Consider the following 20,624-nt stretch of genomic DNA (forward strand, 5'->3'; position numbering starts at 1 on the left):
TCCTTGCGGTCCTGGGCCGAGCAGTTGCCATACCAGGCTGTGATGCAGCCCGATAGGATGCTTTCTATAGTGCATCTGTAAAAGTTGGTAAGGGTTAATGTGGACATGCCGAATTTCCTTAGTTTCCTGAGGAAGTATAGGCTCTGTTGTGCTTTCTTGGTGATAGCGTTGACGTGAGTGGACCAGGATAGATTTTTGGTGATGTGCACCCCTAGGAATTTGAAACTGCTCACCATCTCCACCTCGGCTCCGTTGATGCTGACAGGGGTGTGTACAGTACTTTGCTTCCTGAAGTCGATGACCAGCTCTTTAGTTTTGCTGGCATTGAGGGAGAGATTGTTGTCGTTACACCACTCCACTAGGTTCTCTATCTCCCTCCTGTATTCGGACTCGTCGTTATTCGAGATCTGGCCCACTATGGTCGTATCGTCAGCAAACTTGTAGATGGAGTTGGAACCAAGTTTAACTGCTGAGCAGTAATCAATGGCACTCAAACACATCAGTGGTGATTTAATGGGCATAATTGGGTAAGAAGTCAGAATATAGGCATCTTAATTGAGTTGTAGCTGAACTATCTCAGCTGCAATACAATGTTCATTGCTGGAATGTCTTATAGACTGGACCTTGTCAGTAGTGAGGCTGCAGATCGCTCCCTCCCAACCCCGCAATATTTTTGAGTGGTCCTTGATGTCCGGCGGCCTCCCACTGCACTAGCCCAGACGTCCCTTCTTGAAGAAGGCAGTGGCCCAGCAACAGAAGAAGGCAGCCTCAGGTATAGTCATTTTAATAGTTGGTTGTCTTTCCCTTCTTGTGCCAGAGTTCTTTCAGACTGAAAGTGCTAACATCTGAAACAACACTCCATTAGAGGTCAGCCATGGTGACCAGGTCTCTGGCACTGAGTCTGTCCCTGTGGCTCAGAAGGGAAGGGGGGAGAGCAGGAAAGCATTGGCGACTCTATAGTTAGAGGTAGAGATATGCAGTTCTGAGGCAACGATAGAGGCTCAAAGTTGGTGTGTTGCCTCCCGGGTGCCAGATCCGTGACGTCTCTGATCGTGTTTTCAGGATCCTTAAGGGGGAGAGGGAGGAGCCACAAGCCGTGGTACACATTGGTACCAACAAGAGAGGTAGGAAACGGGACGGGGATGTAAAACAGGAATTCAGGGAGCTAGGGTGGAAACTGAGAACCAGGACAGACCGTGTTGTCATCTCTGGATTGCTGCCAGTGCCACGTGGTAGTGAGATGAGGAACAGGGAGAGAATGCAGTTAAACACGTGGCTACAGGGATGGTGTAGGAGGGTGGGTTTCAGTTACTTGGATAATTGGAGCACATTTTGGGGAAGGTGGGACCTGTACAAACAGGACGGGTTACTCCTGAACCAGAGGGGCACCAATATCCTGGGAGGGAAATTTGCTACAACCCTTCGGCGGGGTTTAAACTAATTTGGCAGGGGAATGGGAAACTGATTTGTAGTCCAGGAGGTAGCGTTGCTGGAGTTCAGGAAGCTGAGGGTAGTGCAGTACTGAGGAAGGCATGAAGGTGGTTTGAAATGTGTCTACTTCAATGTGAGGAGCATCAGGAATAAGGTTGATGAGCTTGAAGCATCGATTATTATCTGGGACTACGATGGTGTGGCCATTATGTCGACATGAATGGAACAGGGGCAGGAATGTTTGTTGGTGGTTCCGGGGTTTAGAATTTCAGTAAGACTAGGGAAGTTGATAAAAGAGGTGGGGGTGGCATTGTTAATTAGAGATAGCATAACAGCTGCAGAAATGCAGTTCAAGGAGGATCTGCCTACTGAGGTAATATGGGTTGAAGTCAGAAATAGGAAAGGATCAGTCACCTTGTTGGGAGTTTTCTATAGGCCCCCCAATAGCAGCAGAGATGTGGAGGAACAGACTGGGAAACAGATTTTGGAAAGGTACAGAAGTCACAGGGTAGTAGTCATGGGTGACTTCAACTTCCCAAATATTGAGTGGAAACTCTTTAGATCAAACAGTTTGGATGGGATGGTGTTTGTGCAGTGTGTCCAGGAAGCTTTTCTAACACAGTATGTAGATTGTCCGACCAGAGGGGAGGCGATATTGGATTTGGTACTTGGTAACGAACCAGGGCAAGTGACAGATTTGTTAGTGGGAGAGCATTCTGGAGATAGTGATCACAATTCTGTGACTTTCACTTTAGTAATGGAGAGTGATAGGTGCGTGCAACAGGGCAAGGTTTACAATTGGGGAAGGGTAAAAACAATGCTGAGAGACAAGAACTGAAGTGCATAAATTGGGAACATAGGGTGTCAGGGAAGGACACAATTGAAATGTGGATCTTGTTCAAGGAACAGATACTACGTGTCCTTGATATGTATGTCTCTATCAGGCAGGGAAGAGATGGTTGAGTGAGGGAACGGTGAGCGGTGAATGGCGTGCCCCTGTTCAAAAAAGGGAATCGGGATAATCCTGGGAATTACAGGCCAGTTAGTCTTACTTCGGTGGTCGGCAAAGTAATGGAAAGGATACTGAGGGATAGGATTTCTGAGCATCTGGAAAGACACTGCTTGATTAGGGATAGTCAGCACGGATTTGTTAGGGGTAGGTCTTGCCACAAAAGTCTTATTGAATTCTTTGAGGAGGTGACCAAGCACATAAGTATCCTTCTTCCTCTTTCAACCTCTCTTGTCAACCATGGTTCCCTCACTCTTCCCTGCCAACCATCTCTTCCCTGCCTGACAGGGACATACATATCAACGATACGTAGTATCTGTTCCTTAAACAAGTTCCACATTTCAATTGTGTCCTTCCCTGACAGCCTTTGTTCCCAACTTATGCACTTCAGTTCTTGTCTGACAGCATTGTATTTACCCTTCCCCCAATTGTAAACCTTGCCCTGTTGCACACACCTATCCCTCTACATTACGAAAGTGAAAGTCACAGAATTGTGGTCACTATCTCCAGAATGCTCTCCCACTAACAAATCTATCACTTGCCCTGGTTCATTACCAAGTACCAAATCCAATATGGCCTCCCCGCTGGTCGGACAATCTACATACTGTGTTAGAAAAGCTTCCTGGATACACTGCACAAACACCACCCCATCCAAACTATTTGATCTAAAGAGTTTCCACTCAATATTTGGGAAGTTGAAGTCACCCATGACAACTACCCTGTGACTTCTGTACCTTTCCAAAATCTGTTTCCCAGTCTGTTCCTCCACATCTCTGCTGCTATTGGGGGGCCTATAGAAAACTCTCAACAAGGTGACTGATCCTTTCCTATTTCTGACTTCAACCCATACTACCTCAGTAGGCAGATCCCCCTCGAACTGCCTTTCTGTAGCTGTTATGATATCTCTAGTTAACAATGCCACCCCCACCTCTTTTACCACCCCCCCTAATCTTATTGAAACATCTATAACCAGGAAGCTCCAACAATCATTTCTGCCCCTCTTCTATCCAAGTTTCCGTGATGGCCACCACATTGTAGTCCCAAGTACCGATCCATGCCTTAAGTTCACCCACATTATGCCTGATGCTTCTTGCGTTAAAGTATACGCACTTCGACCCATCTCCATGCCTGCAAGTACTCTCCTTTGTCAGTGTTACCTTCCCCACTGCCTCACTACATGCTTTGGCGTCCTGAACATTGGCTACCTTAGTTGCTGGACGACAAATCCAGTTCCCATCCCCCTGCCAAAGTCGATTAAATTTGTCTGTGTGGAGTTTGCACTTTCCCCGTGTCTGCATGGGTTTCCTCTGGGTGCTCCGGTTTCCTCTTACAGTCCAAAGATGTGCAGGTTAGGTGCATTGGCCATGCTAAATTACCCATTATTGTCCAAAGATTAGGTGGGTTTACTGGGCTATGGGGATGGGGTGGAGGCCTGGGCCTAGGTAGGGTGCTCTTTCCAAGAGTTGCTGCAGACTCGATGGGCCATATGACTTCCTGCTTCACTGTAATGATTCTGTGTCCTGTACCCACATTGTGCAACTGGAAGATCTTAACCTTTCTAACTCTGCCGCTATGTCTTGGTGCATCCCCAGCATCCACAGCAGAGCTGGAGGCAGCTTGCTGTCTGTGATGACCTTGGCAGGTGTCCTCTCAGAGGCTGAGATCTGGGGGTCCTGGCCTGCTTGGCCTGTGGAGCTGTAGCAATCACAGGAAGAGGGAATCTGATGGGCTGTATACTCCCGGAGTCACCTGGGTGGATCGCCCTGGATTGTGCACCAGCTCCTCCTCCTACCTATGGGTGTCTGAGGGTCCTGGTATCCTCCTTGTGATAGCGAGGCAGTTGGAGTGAGCTTGAGAATCCCCACCATCCTCTGGCATTGGCACTCATGGATGTCCACGCATGCCTGCACCATGGAGTACACGGCTTGCAGCAGTGCAGGACAAGAGTCTTACACCAAGGTCTCCTGTCCTGCATGAAAACAGATGGTGAGAGCGTAAGCAGGCCACGTACCAGGGAAGATGCGAAGGACGCCTGGCATGTTTGGATGGTGAGCATGAGCAACAAGATCATTAGGACACAGCTGAATGGGAGATGAGGATGTTTGGGCAAGAGCAAGTTGTGTGGTTCCTTTGAGCTGGCATTGAGTGAGCTCTCTCTGGATTTGTAATGGGGATATGAGTTGAGAGTGATAGGAAGAGTGACTTACCCTGGCCGAAATCCTCTGTACAACATCATCATGATATGACTCAGGCCACTGAAATTAGTGAGCTGTCTTCAGCCAGACAGGAATCAGATGTTTGTAGCAGCTCTTTAAGGATCAACACACTAGGGGGCGGCGAGGTGGCGCAGTGGTTAGCACTGCTGCCTCACAGCAGCGAGGACCAGGGTTCAATGCCGCCCCCGGGTCACTGTCCCTGTGGAGTTTGCACATTCTCCTCATGTTAGGGGCAGCATGGTAGCATTGTGTATAGCACAATTGCTTCACAGCTCCAGGGTCCCAGGTTCGATTCCGGTTTGGGTCACTGTCTGTGCGGTGTCTGCACATCCTCCCCGTGTGTGCGTGGGTTTCCTCCGGGTACTCCGGTTTCCTCCCACAGTCCAAAGATGTGCAGGTTAGGTGGATTGGCCATGATAAATTTCCCTTAGTGTTCGGTGGGGTTACTGGGTTATGGGGATAAGGTGGAGGTGTTGACCTTGGGTAGGGTGCTCTTTCCAAGAGCCGGTGCAGACTCGATGGGCCGAATGGTCTCCTTCTGCACTGTAAATTCTATGATAATCTATGTTTGCGTGGGTTTCACCCCCACAACCCAAAGATGTGCAGGATATGTGGATTGGCCACACTAAATTGCCTCTTAATTGAAAAAGATAAATTTATTTTTATAAAAGGAGCAGTGCACTGTCCCCACTGGAAGTTGTCATCACCCTCCTGAAACATGGGGCTATGGGCAATCACTCCTCCCTCCTCTTGGAAAGAGCACCCATGACACAAGCCTCATCAGTGAGGATGTGCGATGTCAGCAGTCAGATGGGAGAGCCATGCTCATTCAAGGGATTGTTCTGACGTGCATCACTGTAAATACACAAGGGGTTAATATAAATGCATGTAGACTAGCTAGACACTAGAGGGAGCACCAGAGACATCACACACACACACTCAACCAATAGATCAGTTAGATAGGACACGACCAATGGGCATTCACGATACACACAGAGGTGACACAACCACAGGAGGGCATTACACCAACCCATATATAAAGGACACCACACACATGATCTGCCTCTTTCCAGTGGAGACAGTCAGTGAGTACAGACACAGGGTTGATTCAATATCACTCCCACCACGTGGATTGTAGCAGACTGGTTAGTCAGTCTGAGTAGCTATAGTAGGATTAGCAGTAGTGTCGAACCCGAGTACTAGAAGTGTATATAGTTTAATAAACTTGTTGAAGTTATCTCCACGTCTGAACCTTCCTTTGTCAAGTGCACCACAAGGAAGCCGCTTATGCCACACTTAGAGCATAACAAGACATGGTACCAGCAGTAAAACTGTTTCAATCCATATAGCTAAAACTCAGCGTACAGTGACAACCTGCAACAATACCCAGGCGAGATGTTCGAGATCCCGGTTCCGCAGCGGCTCCAGTGCCACAGCGATCTCCGTGAAAACTGGTGGGCATTCCGGCAAAGGTTTGAGATCTTCCTGGTAACAGATAAGTACGTACCAGTCAGGCAGGGAGGAAGGGGTCGAGCGAGGGAACCGTGGTTTACCAAAGAAGTGGAATCTCTTGTTAAGAGGAAGAAGGAGGCCTATGTGAAGATGAGGCGTGAAGTTTCAGTTGGGGCGCTTGATATTTACAAGGAAGCGAGGAAGGATCTAAAGAGAGAGCTGAGACGAGCAAGGAGGGGACATGAGAAGTCTTTGGCAGGTAGGATCAAGGAAAACCCAAAAGCTTTCTATAGGTATGTCAGGAATAAAAGAATGACTAGGGTAAGAGTAGGGCCAGTCAAGGACAGTGGTGGGAAGTTGTGTGTGGAGGCTGAGGAGATAAGCGAGATACTAAATGAATACTTTTCGTCAGTATTCACTCAAGAAAAAGATAATATTGTGGAGGAGAATGCTGAGACCCAGGCTATTAGAATAGATGGCATTGAGGTGCGTAGGGAAGAAGTGTTGGCAATTCTGGACAAGGTGAAAATAGATAAGTCCCCGGGGCCGGATGGGATTTATCCTAGGATTCTCTGGGAAGCCAGGGAAGAGATTGCTGAGCCTTTGGCTTTGATTTTTAGGTCATCATTGGCTACAGGAATAGTTCCAGAGGACTGGAGGATAGCAAATGTGGTCCCTTTGTTCAAGAAGGGGAGTAGAGATAACCCCGGTAACTATAGGCCGGTGAGCCTAACGTCTGTGGTGGGTAAAGTCTTGGAGAGGATTATAAAAGATACGATTTATAATCATCTAGATAGGAATAATATGATTAGGGACAGTCAGCATGGTTTTGTGAAGGGTAGGTCATGCCTCACAAACCTTATCGAGTTCTTTGAGAAGGTGACTGAACAGGTAGACGAGGGTAGAGCAGTTGATGTGGTGTATATGGATTTCAGTAAAGCGTTTGATAAGGTTCCCCACGGTCGTCTATTGCAGAAAATACGGAGGCTGGGGATTGAGGGTGATTTAGAGATGTGGATCAGAAATTGGCTAGTTGAAAGAAGACAGAGAGTGGTAGTTGATGGGAAATGTTCAGAATGGAGTTCAGTTACGAGTGGCGTACCACAAGGATCTGTTCTGGGGCCGTTGCTGTTTGTCATTTTTATAAATGACCTAGAGGAGGGCGCAGAAGGATGGGTGAGTAAATTTGCAGACGACACTAAAGTCGGTGGAGTTGTAGACAGTGCGGAAGGATGTTGCAGATTACAGAGGGACATAGATAAGCTGCAGAGCTGGGCTGAGAGGTGGCAAATGGAGTTTAATGTGGAGAAGTGTGAGGTGATTCACTTTGGAAAGAATAACAGAAATGCGGAATATTTGGCTAATGGTAAAATTCTTGGTAGTGTGGATGAGCAGAGGGATCTCGGTGTCCATGTACATAGATCCCTGAAAGTTGCCACCCAGGTTGATAGGGTTGTGAAGAAGGCCTATGGTGTGTTGGCCTTTATTGGTAGAGGGATTGAGTTCCGGAGCCATGAGGTCATGTTGCAGTTGTACAAAACTCTAATACGGCCGCATTTGGAGTATTGCGTACAGTTCTGGTCGCCTCATTATAGGAAGGACGTGGAAGCTTTGGAACGGGTGCAGAGGAGATTTACCAGGATGTTGCCTGGTATGGAGGGAAAATCTTATGAGGAAAGGCTGATGGACTTGAGGTTGTTTTCGTTAGAGAGAAGAAGGTTAAGAGGTGACTTAATAGAGGCATACAAAATGATCAGAGGGTTAGATAGGGTGGACAGCGAGAGCCTTCTCCCGCGGATGGAGGTGGCTAGCACGAGGGGACATAGCCTTAAATTGAGGGGTAATAGATATAGGACAGAGGTCAGAGGTGGGTTTTTTACGCAAAGAGTGGTGAGGCCGTGGAATGCCCTACCTGCAACAGTAGTGAACATGCCAACATTGAGGGCATTTAAAAATTTATTGGATAAGCATATGGATGATAAGGGCATAGTGTAGGTTAGATGGCCTTTAGATTTTTTCCATGTCGGTGCAACATCGAGGGCCGAAGGGCCTGTACTGCGCTGTATCGTTCTATGTTCTATGTTCAGCCGACCTACAAGATGTGGCCGATGCTGAAAAGACAGAGCTTCTGCTCACCATCACCGGTGCCAGAGCAGAAGAAATCTTTAAAAAATTCAAGTTATCCAAAAGGCAAAACAGGAGCAACTTCCAGGCAGTCCTGGACAAATTCGGTAAATACTGTGAGGAAAACACACTCCAACCAGCAAGAAAATGTAAGAGAAGCGCCAGTACTCACCACGAGGCCAAGATCCCGGAGCAGAGAACAATTTTGATCGGCGGCCATCTTTCTAAAGGTACTGCACATGTGCAGTTGCGCGAGAACGCACAGAACGGGAAGGTCCATTTGCTCATGTGTGATAAGTCGCGCATGTGCAATCGCGAAAACAGCCCCCAGTACAGGAACAGCGATATGCGCATGCGCAAACGCTTCCTACGTCTGACGTCACATGCGTCATGACATTAGAGGCCTGGACCGCGCCCATTTAAAGGGGAAAAAAATCCCTTAAAGCCGAAAAACAAGCCTCTTTCACCTGGAATGACAACACAATGCCTCAAATTGAACCAGAAAATGAAATTTACCTCCAAAGAACCTCCAAGCTGGTACCTATGAGGAAATGAATAAATGAATGTGATAAAATTAGGCACTAGGACCCTGAGGGCACTGTGGTCACAGACAGAACAAAGGAAAGCAGAAGTTTCATAGCTCGGGGGAGGGGAGCTTTGCCTCGTGGTGAGCATGGTGCAAAGGATGATGGGATTACAAATGCAAAGCGACCAATCTGGATATAGGGCCAGGTCAGGAGGTGTATAGAATGACCAATGGGAAGCTTATATGTGAATCTTACTGTGATTTTGAATATATCAGCAGAAGTTTCTTTGTACACTCTCTCTCTTTATTCTGGGCTCTCAGAAGACAGTGTGTGTGTCCTGAGGTCCTATGGATTGAGTCAGCCTTGCAAGTTGGTTATTATTAAATGATATGATACCTGCAAATCCATCTCAGATTTTATTGAATCTAGACTGACAGCAAATTAACCAGGAATCCACATTTGGTGCCGAAATTGGGATTTCTCGACTATCTTGCCTTTCATCTGCGAAATCAGAATTGGAATGCTTTCAGACGGCGAGAGAGGAATTATGGGCCCACGATATCTTTATATCGCTTTTCCTCTGTCTCGTATTCTGCTAACAGTCTAATTACTCGCATTTGATTAGGTTCGATTGCCTCGACGAAATCAAAGGTCAGTCTGATGGATTCAAAGATTTTATTTCAGTCATTGCAGGTTTGGTTAAGTTTTGGAATGAGGCGAACAGTTCAGTTGGTGTCTGATGGGATGTTGCCTGGTTCCTCAGTTGCATGAGGCGAACAGTTCAGTTGGTGTCTGATGGGATGTTGCCTGGTTACTCCGTTGCATGTGAGTAGCAAATTAAAAATTGGCTCTATTAAATTATACTTTAATTCGGTTAAGGTCTTTAACGGATTGATGTGATGTCGCGCAACAGTTCAGTAAAAGACCGCTGATGGGATGTTGGCGCACAGTTCAATTCCGTTCTATTCTAATTTGATTAAAAAATTGGTTAAGGTCCGTACCGGGTTGATGTGATGTCGCGAAACAGTTCAGTGAAGGACCGCTGATGGGATGTTTGCGGACAGTTCAATTCCGTTCAATTATAGCTTCGCGAATATATGGGTTGTTTGAATGAAACAGAATTGGGTTATAAATGACTTGTGTGTTGATGAATGCACGTATACGGATGTGAATTCCTTTGTCTGAATGGAGATCTCCAATGAATGAATGAGTCTGTTTGATAAGAATGTGATAACCTCTGTTCCTAGTTTTGTGAAATGTTGTGTTTTAGGAGGTATTAAAGTGAGAGTTAAAACGGAGTAAGTATTTGAAAGTTCTTCAGAACCTTAGTAATAATGATGTTAATTAAACATAATTCTCAGGAAGAAGAAAACAAAAATTGAAATCAAACTGTATAAATTGGGATTCGTAAATGATTAGTTGCAACTCGGCATAGTCTTGGCTGAAAAAAATAAATAAATAAATGGGGGAAATAAATACAATAGTTTCAAATCAATTCGAAGTTATAAATGGCCGGCAGAGCAATGTGCTCTGCACGAAATTCACACAAAGAGATGTTCAAGCAGACAGCTTTGTGTAAGCTGTACTGCATGGCTCCGCAGGGTCCTAGTGCCCGACGAGCACGAAAAGTCACTTGCAGAAATAATGATGTTTACCATGTTATAGACATTGAAGAAGGAGATTTGGAGAATAAAGATATTGGACCAGAAGTTAGATTAAGAGAATTAATTGCAGTATCAGGAAATGAGAATCTGATTGCAGGGAAATATTTAATGAAAAAATTGATGCAGAAAAATTAAGATATTAAAACCAATTGCTAATTTAGAGGAAGTTTGGGTGAAGCTACCAACTAAGACTTCAGGGAACATCATCCGTGAAGCTGTAAAATGTAAAGACAAGATTGTTCAGATTCTGGGTACACAGTTGAATTAGAGCAGCATGGTGTCTGGAGCAAAAGACATTGTATCACAATTAAAACAAATGATCCGATGGGGGAGAAGACAGTGATTTAAAACCTGTTAGCAGCATTGATTGGACAGCTGATAAAGTTCAAATGTCATGTTTGGATCTTACTTTCATACAAATCCGGTCGTCATCAAAATAAAGTAATTAAAGTAAATGCAGTAGCACTATCAGGAATGTATCAAGGGAAGGTTTTGACCAGATTGGATCACTGGGTGAGCAAAAGGGGAGGAGTTTGAGATTCTTCGCATCTCACTCAGGGGTGCAATATCAGACGGAGGAGGCTTAACAGGCCACAAGGGCGGTGATTAATGGCCCTCAGATTAAAATGGTTCACAGTGAGTATCAGGAAACCACAAGTCTGGATTGTGGGGCATTCTGTAGCCCGATTGTTTGGACTGGTAGTAGTCATATGAAACCCAGGAGACGGTCAGATACTGAGTATTCAGGAGAATGGATAATGCATTTGCAAAGACAGCGATGGGATGCTGCAGCCCCCAGGGAGATTTGGGGCATTTAGGTTTGTCCTGATTGTTTTGTGGAATATCAGGCAACTTTAATGATTGAGGTTTGTGACCACAGAGGGGATTTTGAATCCAAGAGCATGGAGCAGTGCAGCACAGGGCAGGCCCTTCGGCCCTCGATGTTGTGCCGAGCAATGATCGCCCCACTCAGACCCACGTATCCACCCTATACCCGTGGCTCAACGGCTTCCCCTCCCCCTTGGCCTTGCTGTTGGGACACTACGGGCAATTTAGCATGGCCAATCCACGTAACCCCGCACATCTTTGGACTGTGGGAGGAAACCCACGCACACCGGGGGGGGGGGACGTACGGACTCCGCACAGACAGTGACCCAGCCGGGAGTCGAGCCTGGGATCCTGGAGCTGTGAAGCATTTGTGCTAACCACCATGCTACATAAGTGTCAGTGTAAGTGGGATAGATTAATGACAACGTGCAATTACTGCAAGGATAATTTGGCCGACAACAATGTGACTTTAAAAGGCTGTGCAATCTTGTAGACAAGTGACAGACTTATGGTATCGATTTGTGAGGCAGTACGTGGGCTATGCTAGATGGTACTTCTGGAATATCCAAGCACGGATAGGAAGATACAAATTAAGAAATAGGGCCCTCTCCGCCTTTGACCTGTTCGTTTTAGTTTCAGATCAAGCAACGATCATACCGATGAAGAACCTGAACAACACTCTGCAGAAGAATGTTTCAGACAGTATGGGAAAAAACTAATGATACAATTGGCTACATGTTTGAGGGAATTGAATGATAGAGCCCGGAAGAAAAACCTTACGGGTTAGCAACAAATCAAAATATCAAATTATTACTGAATACTGAAACCTCCGGTCAGACATCTCTAACGGGACGTTAGCTGATGGGTGATCTGTGGTCTCCAGGAGGGACGTATTACGCGGAGGAGTTATTAAGGGTCTCGGCAGACAGCAGTGACTGACGAGGAACCCCCATATTTTAAATGACAGTAGTCTGGAACAGTGCATCTCAAACTATCTGATGTGGCGTACCGGCAGTTTTTTTCCCAATGTGCCAGGGACCGGTGAGCGAAACAAGCCAATCCAGGATTACTGTCTCTTTCTTTTCTGGAAACACTCCACGTACCGGTGCGTACACGTACCACACTTTGAGAGGCACTGGTCTAGAATATTAGCAGCTTGCTGCCGCGAGGGGAAATTTGTAACCAATATAGCATTGGAGAGTATAACAGTTGTTACAGACTAAATGTCCTGTAAGTTGTTTGGGAATGTTATGTATAAATTCAATTGGGTTGTAACCACAAGAAGTTACCTGTACTAAGTGCGCGCGTGGTGTTTAAGAAAAACCAAATAATGGCAAGTATACACTCCATGCGGTAAGGAAAATGATAACAGACAACAGGGGGTTGAAGAAAACGGAGCTATTGTCTCAAGTAAGCCAGGGCTGGCGGGCTACATGATTCAGTACAATGTTTGACGTCAGAGTCAGGAAGTCAGAAGGAGAGAAACAGGATTGGTTGACGCTCCTGCAATTACTAAAGCAAGATAATCAGTGCATGATACAAAATATCAGCAATTACCATTCCTATGGGAAACGGAAAGCACTTCCTACAAAAAATCCCAGTGAGGGATAAGGACCTTTTGGTCGCTGATGGACTGAGTTGTGGGCTGCTTCTAAGGGACATGAGGACGCTTTTATGGTGCTACTGCCCCGAGGTAGTCAGATGCCTTGGAGGTAGTGGAACAACCGGAATGGCTATTGTGTTACCTTCCTGAGTGGCGCCAGCTATGGTTCACGGTGATTGGACTTGAGGAAAGCACCTCACAAAGGGTCTATTGACACTGGTCTGCGAGATGGATGCATTTACCATTGATTTTCCTGCACAGTTTACAAATCCTGACATGTAATCACGAATGACAAGGCTGAGGGATAGTTGCTAGTCAGTATAACTATAAGAAGGATATAAATCCTAAGGGAAACACAGTAGTATTGAGGATGGCTATCTATCTAGTCAGATTCAGTTCGGGGTTATCTCTCATAGCTTGGTCATGGGGATTTACCTGCTGCATGGATTGATAATACTTGTTATTATAATTGTATACTGCACAATCATTGGATGCTTTAATATGTGTTGTACGCTGGCTAGGGCTCGGATGCTGCCGATAGGCTTGGCCCATCATTATTCACCAAAGATGACATCTCGTCACTGGTGACCATGACACCAGACGGAAGAGGACGGAGAGCCAAAGGCTGTAAAAATGTGATGAGGTGTTTATGTACGGAATACCGGCTCAGTTAAGTTCTGTTAACGGGCCTCATTTGATTGGACAGATTAACAAGGAGTTCTGCTCCCAGTTGGGGATATGTTAGCAGTTAGACTGTGTGGACAGACCGCAGTCAGCCGGGTTGGTTGAGAGACATAATCAGACCCTCAAAACTAAATTGGCTAAATTAAGAGCGGACACGGGGCCGACATGGCTTAAGTTGCTCTCCGGTGTCCTCATTCAGCTGTAGGTCACACCTGCAGGATCGGCCTGGCTCTCTCCTGCCGAGTCTTTTCCGGCAGGCCCATTAGAACACCCTGGAACCTGCCTGTTCCCAGATTGGTCCAGGTTCACCATCTGACTAAAGAAAGGACTAACTATGTTCTAGCCCTCACTAACGCCCTCAAGGAGCTCCATGGCCAGTACCGTGCAGCTCACTCGTCACCGTCCCTATCACATAGCTCGCTCTCAGTGCAGCCTGGTCGTTATGTCATGGTCAAAAATTGGACTCGGAAAGGGTTAGAGCCACGATGGGAGGGGCCTTTCCAAGTTCTCCTTACCACCCCCACTGCAGTTAAAGTGGAGGGGTGGAGTGTTTGGGTCTACCTCCACCACTGTAAAAGGTCGGTCACTAACCTGCCTCCCTTCCCCAGCGCTATTTTACAGGTGTGAAGCATGATGGGGTGGCTACACGCCGCCTGTGTGATCTTCGGCAACGCCTCGCTTAGAGTGACATCGGCGGCGGTAATGGAACAGGGGAATATCATCTACATCTGTAACCCCAACCGAAGTACCCGGACATTCCACCTCTGCAAAGATGACGTTCTTCGCTGCCCCCATATACGAGGACGTGGTATCGACTCATGGAAGGTCATCTGGTTAACGGACCATGCAGGACTTATGACGCAATTGCACCGGTCCCAACGATGGGAAGGGAAGACTGCATGGACATTGCCTTGTTTTTGGAGCATATGTAAATTTGATTTTGGATGTGTTAACCTTGATGCCTTACAGGTAAAATCAGACTATGAGGAGGGGGTAGGAAGAGGTTGTGAGAGAGAAAGAGGGACTAGACAGAGGAAGGGCTGTGTAAGAGGGGAGGTACAACCAGATGTAGATTATCAGGAGATGTACTTAATTTATTTAGGATCCGGAATGAGGGAAACCTGGACGGTATGAATCTCTTCTAGATTTACCACCGCTTGTATGGCCAGGGGAGGGTTGTCTGCTACCCAAACCCCACATCGGTGTCTAGGTTATTTTCTGTTTCACCGCTTTGGGGCACTCTCCAAACTGTGGTTCATTGTCAGCGTTCCGAGCCACCGCCCGCGCAAGTTACTCTTCCTTCCGATCCAGGTTCGGCCCACCGGCTATTCGCCTTCCCCTTCCTGGGGATAATTCCCACTCTCACTAGGATAAGCTTCAACGGTGGAGGGCATATATATCTAGCCCCTTCACTCCCAATAGAGATTCCCGGTCATATGAGAATTGTCATATGAGGTACGGCTGTTGCTGGTAGAGATGAAAATGAATATAACATGTCTGCCCTCCACTTGTACTGATCCAAAGTGTTGCATAATTGCATAACCCTGACATCAGGTCAATGTGCCTGTTACAATGCCACTTGTGTCCCGTTGACGCTAGGCATCCAGTTCCTTTGTAGCTGGGCGAATGTCTCTCATATCACTGTTGAGTCTAGGGCGTTCTGCATTGCTATGAGGCCCGAATGGGCTTTCCAAAGCTGGATGAAATGAGCTACTGGGGGTTCCCTGCTCAACCAATACACTGATTGTGATGCTAGCCGGTACACGGAGCAAGGATACTACTTTTTCTTTAATGGTACAGCGGCCAATGTTTAGTCACTCCCGTTTCCCCGCCAAATTGCTATCGGGACTCTAGTCCCCACCACAGTCCCCTGCCCCACTGAGTGGAGACTGCACCATAAATTGGGGCGTCGGTCAGTCTCAGCCGAATTCTGCGAAGGTTGGAAGAAACCTCAGGTTCCAGCACCCAACCGGGGCCACTCAGCCGGATGGGGAATTCTGAGCGCCTAGACACTGGGGGGGTATGGGGGGTTCCTTGGCGGTCAACGATAGGAAGTATTTTATTTGCGGCCTTACCATCCTGGGAAACGAGACCTTAGGGGCCCTTGGGGCACTAACCAGGGAATTATCTCAACTCAGGTTGTCTGTCATGCAGAACCGTTATGCTCTTGACTATCTCGCCTGCATCTTTGTGGGCACGATCATCCTTAAATGCGTGATGGGTAAAATGCAGGGTGCCGTGGAACAGATAGCCGCCGCCAGAGTCTTGACTGTTAGGATCCACGAGCATGCAGCGGCCGATGAGGTGCTGCAGTAGGATTTAGAAATGCAGCAACAAGTTTTCCTAGTTGAGGGGCCATAACTGCAGGTAGGAATGATAGTTTATCATGAAATGATAAAAGGAGGGAATGAGGAAATGAATAAATGAATGTGATAAAATTAGGCACTAGGACCCTGAGGGCACTGTGGTCACAGACAGAACAAAGGAAAGCAGAAGTTTCATAGCTCGGGGGAGGGGAGCTTTGCCTCGTGGTGAGCATGGTGCAAAGGATGATGGGATTACAAATGCAAAGCGACCAATCTGGATATAGGGCCAGGTCAGGAGGTGTATAGAATGACCAATGGGAAGCTTATATGTGAATCTTACTGTGATTTTGAATATATCAGCAGAAGTTTCTTTGTACACTCTCTCTCTTTATTCTGGGCTCTCAGAAGACAGTGTGTGTGTCCTGAGGTCCTATGGATTGAGTCAGCCTTGCAAGTTGGTTATTATTAAATGATATGATACCTGCAAATCCATCTCAGATTTTATTGAATCTAGACTGACAGCAAATTAACCAGGAATCCACACCTACTCCCAAACCGGTGATTCCGACCTTGAATACTTCGATACCGACCTTTATATTTTCTCTGGACCTCGCGAGCCCAATGCCAACGCAGACAGTGATGATATGGTCCGAGAGGACTACGACTCGGATGAAGGTTTTTTCATAAAAAATGGCGACCCCTGTACCGAATCCGACGCAGACGCGGATTCATTCTTCGCATTTGAGGATCATCAGCACAGCATCTACGACATCCCGACTTGTGAGTGCGGGATTATGCTGCGGCCTGAAACCAACAGACAGAGAGTGGTACAAGCCCACAGAGAGAGGCCTGCTGCCACACAGAGAGCGGCCTGCTGCCACACAGAGCGTGGTCCACGCGCTGCTAAGTGTTCCAGACTCCACGATAGAAGACACGCAAGACTCCACACCGCAGTCCTTGCACGAACAAGAAGTGACTCCAGTGTCACAAGCCTCCACAGCGAGCTCATGTACAGCCTCCACGATGGAAGCAACGCAAGCCTCTGACGCGCAGTCCGAGCAGGAACAAGACCCTGAGGGCCTAGTAACCCCCTCTGACCAATTAGCAGCAGACGATGCAAATCTGCCATACTCAAGTAAACAGCAAGAAGACCATGACAGTCCACCACGCTCCAGAGCACAGCAGGACGACCATGACGGTCTATCATGCTCCAGTGCAGAACAAGGCGACGGTGACAGTCCAAGCCCAAGTGAAGAACAACAGCACGACAATGACAGTTCACCCACATTGTTTACGCCACCAGATGAAGACTCTGACAATTTACCCAACCCAAGTAAACAACAAGCAGCTACTGAGGCTCTACCCACGGTATGTGAGACGAGTGACGACAGCATCCCACCTCCCATGCAAGATGTGCAGAGTGACAGACCTCAGCTAATGTGTACAGAGGCACTCGATGATCACAGTGAGACCACTGGTGACTCCGGTGACACCACAATACTTCCAACCTCATTCACTGGAACCTCTCCACAAGTCAATGCATTCCTGCATGTTCTGACTCCAGACGTGCAGCTTCAAGAAATCTCAGCTGACTCCAGTGAACCTGCTAAGACGCCGGACGAGGAGCACCGACAAACCACAACTGACTCAGGTGACACAAAACAGACTCCAGACGGGGAGCATCAACAAACCAACACTGACTCAGTTAAAACAGACCAGACTCCAGATGGGGAGCAACCAAACGCCGACTCTGATTCATGTAAGCCGGACTTTACTCCAGACAGGAAGTGCCACAACCTCAGTGACGGCACGCTCAGGGTGACAGTAGATGCCATTACGACAGGAGATGGATCACTTGGCAATTACACTGGGTCAGTAATAATAAGTAGTGGCTACAGTCCAAGAGGAATACACCAATATTCACCACAGCTGTCTCCACACATTTTTTCCACACCAGCAGTGCAGCCAATGACAGCTTATGCTGGACAAACCCAGTATTCAGGAATGCAGCAGCCAGCAGTCTATGCAGCATTTTCTCAAACAGGCCAGCACTATGGATTGCCCATGAATGGAATGTAGACTGAAGGAGGACTACCGCAAGCGCAATCTGCACTACAGACTGGATGCCTTAGTTACAGCCCAGGATTTGCTGCACCCCAGCCTGGCCAAACGGCATATTCCTATCAGATGCAAGGTTCTAGTTTCACGCCATCACCAGGTATTTATGCGAGCAGCAATTCTGTTTCCAAGTTGACGAGCTCCAACAGTTCTCATCAGGATCACCCTTCCTGCACACCATTCGGCCAAAACCAGTATGTACAGTGTTAGAACATAGAACATAGAACATAGAGAAATACAGCACAAAACAGGCCCTTCGGCCCACGATGTTGTGCCGAACTTTTGTTCTAGTTTAATCAAAGTGTCCAAAATTCTGCGATAATCTAAGGGCAATTTATCATGGCCAATCCACCCAATCTGCACATCTTTGGACTGTGGGAGGAAACCGGAGCACCCGGAGGAAACCCACGCACACACGGGGAGGATGTGCAGACTCCACACAGACAGTGACCCAAGCCAGAATCGAACCTGGGACCCTGGAACTATGAAGCAATTGTGCTATCCACAATGCTGCCGTGCTGCCCTTAAGAACAAATTAATCTACACTCCATTATTCTACCATAATCCATGTACCTATCCAATAGCCGCTTGAAGGCCCCTAATGTTTCCGACTCAACTACTTCCACAGGCAGTGCATTCCATGCCCCCACTACTCTCTGGGTAAAGAACCTACCTCTGACATCCCCCTTATATCTTCCACCATTCACCTTAAATTTATGTCCCCTTGTAATGATTTGTTCCACCCGGGGAAAAAGTCTCTGACTGTTTACTCTATCTATTCCCCTGATCATTTTATAAACCTCTATCAAGTGGCCCCTCATCCTTCTCCGTTCTAATGAGGAAAGGCCGAGCACCCTCAACCTTTCCTTGTAAGACCTACTCTCCATTCCAGGCAACATCCTGGTAAATCTCCTTTGCACCTTTTCCAAAGTTTCCACAGCCTTCCTAAAATGAGACGACCAGAACTGCACACAGTACTCCAAATGTGGCCTGACCAAGGTTTTGTACAGCTGCATCATCACCTCACGGCTCTTAAACTCAATCCCTCTGTTAATGAACGCTAGCACACCATAGGCCTTCTTCACTGCTCTATCCACTTGAGTGGCAACTTTCAAAGATCTATGAACATTGACCCCAAGATCTCTCTGCTCCTCTACATTGCCAAGAACCCTACAGTTAATCCTATATTCCGCATTCATATTTGTCCTTCCAAAATGGACAACCTCACACTTGTCAGGGTTAAACTCCATCTGCCACTTCTCAGCCCAGCTCTGTATCCTATCTATGTCGCTTTGCAGCCGACAACAGCCCTCCTCACTATCTACAACTCCACCAATCTTCGTATCATCTGCAAATTTACTGACCCACCCTTCAGCTCCCTCATCCAAGTCTTTTTTTTTTATAAATGTTTTTTATTGAGTTTTCATATTTTATATATGACAAATTACAAATTATTAGAGAGAAAAAAAGAAAACACAAAAATTTAACATGTATATTTACAGGTAAGCATCTTCATAACAACAATTGTGGCCGCCCCCTTTAGCCGGCATACATATTTTACATTCCCCAATATGGCCGAGGCACATGTTTATAGGCATTTATTTATAGTTTGGTTTTGGGCCTTAGCTTGCCATCAAACCCGATGGGATGGGAACCAATGCTGGAAGTTGGAAGGTAGTAAAACAGGGACAGAAACAAAAGGAAGTAAGGGGAAAAGTGCAAGGCAGAGAAGACATAGTCAGAAATCCATAAGGGCGACAGTACAAGGTACAGTGACTGAGGGGAGCACAGTGAATAGGCCCAGTAATAACAAAAGGAATAAAACTGGAGATGTTAAGATTCAAAACAGAGGTAAAAAAACCAACATAAGTGTACTTTACCTGAATGCTCGTAGTATTCGGAATAAAGTAAATGAGTTGGTGGCACAAATCATCGTAAATGACTATGATTTAGTGGCCATTACTGAAACATGGTTAAAGGATGGTCACGACTGGGAGTTAAATATCCGAGGGTATCAAACTATTCGGAAGGACAGAGTGGATGGTAAGGGAGGTGGTGTTGCTCTGTTATTTAAGGATGACATCCGGGCAATAGTAAGGGATGACATCGGTGCTATGGAGGATAAGGTTGAATCCATTTGGGTGGAAATCAGGAATAGTAAGGCGAAAAAGTCACTGATAGGAGTAGTCTATCGGCCACCAAATAGTAACGATATGGTGGGGCAGGCAATAAACAAAGAAATAACTGATGCATGTAGAAATGGTACAGCAGTTATCATGGGGGATTTTAATCTACATACATGTCGATTGGTTTAACCAGGTCGGTCAAGGCAACCGTGAGGAGGAGTTTATAGAATGTATCCGCGATAGTTTCCTAGAACAGTATGTAATGGAACCTACGAGGGAACAAGCGGTCCTAGATCTTGTCCTGTGTAATGAGACAGGATTGATTCATGATCTCATAGTTAGGGATCCTCTCGGAAGGAGCGATCACAATATGGTGGAATTTAAAATACAGATGGAGGGTGAGAAAGTAAAATCAAATACTAGTGTTTTGTGTTTAAACAAAGGAGATTACAAGGGGATGAAAGAAGAACTAGCTAAGGTAGACTGGGAGCTAAGACTTTATGGTGGAACAGTTGAGGAACAGTGGAGAACCTTCC

General features: G+C 46.6%; 1 long non-coding RNA gene across 1 annotated transcript in view; it reads left to right on the forward strand.

The window, feature by feature from the left end:
- Positions 1-9,523: 9,523 nt before the first annotated feature.
- The window catches only part of LOC119966003, a 24,314-nt gene continuing 13,213 nt past the window's right edge, over positions 9,524-20,624 (forward strand). Inside the window, exons 1-2 of the long non-coding RNA XR_005460657.1 lie at positions 9,524-9,763; positions 16,666-16,668. This is a non-coding gene — a long non-coding RNA (uncharacterized LOC119966003). The remainder of the gene's footprint in view (positions 9,764-16,665; positions 16,669-20,624) is intronic.

Source organism: Scyliorhinus canicula, chromosome 5 (assembly GCF_902713615.1).
Source record: "Scyliorhinus canicula chromosome 5, sScyCan1.1, whole genome shotgun sequence".
Taxonomy (NCBI): domain Eukaryota; kingdom Metazoa; phylum Chordata; class Chondrichthyes; order Carcharhiniformes; family Scyliorhinidae; genus Scyliorhinus; species Scyliorhinus canicula.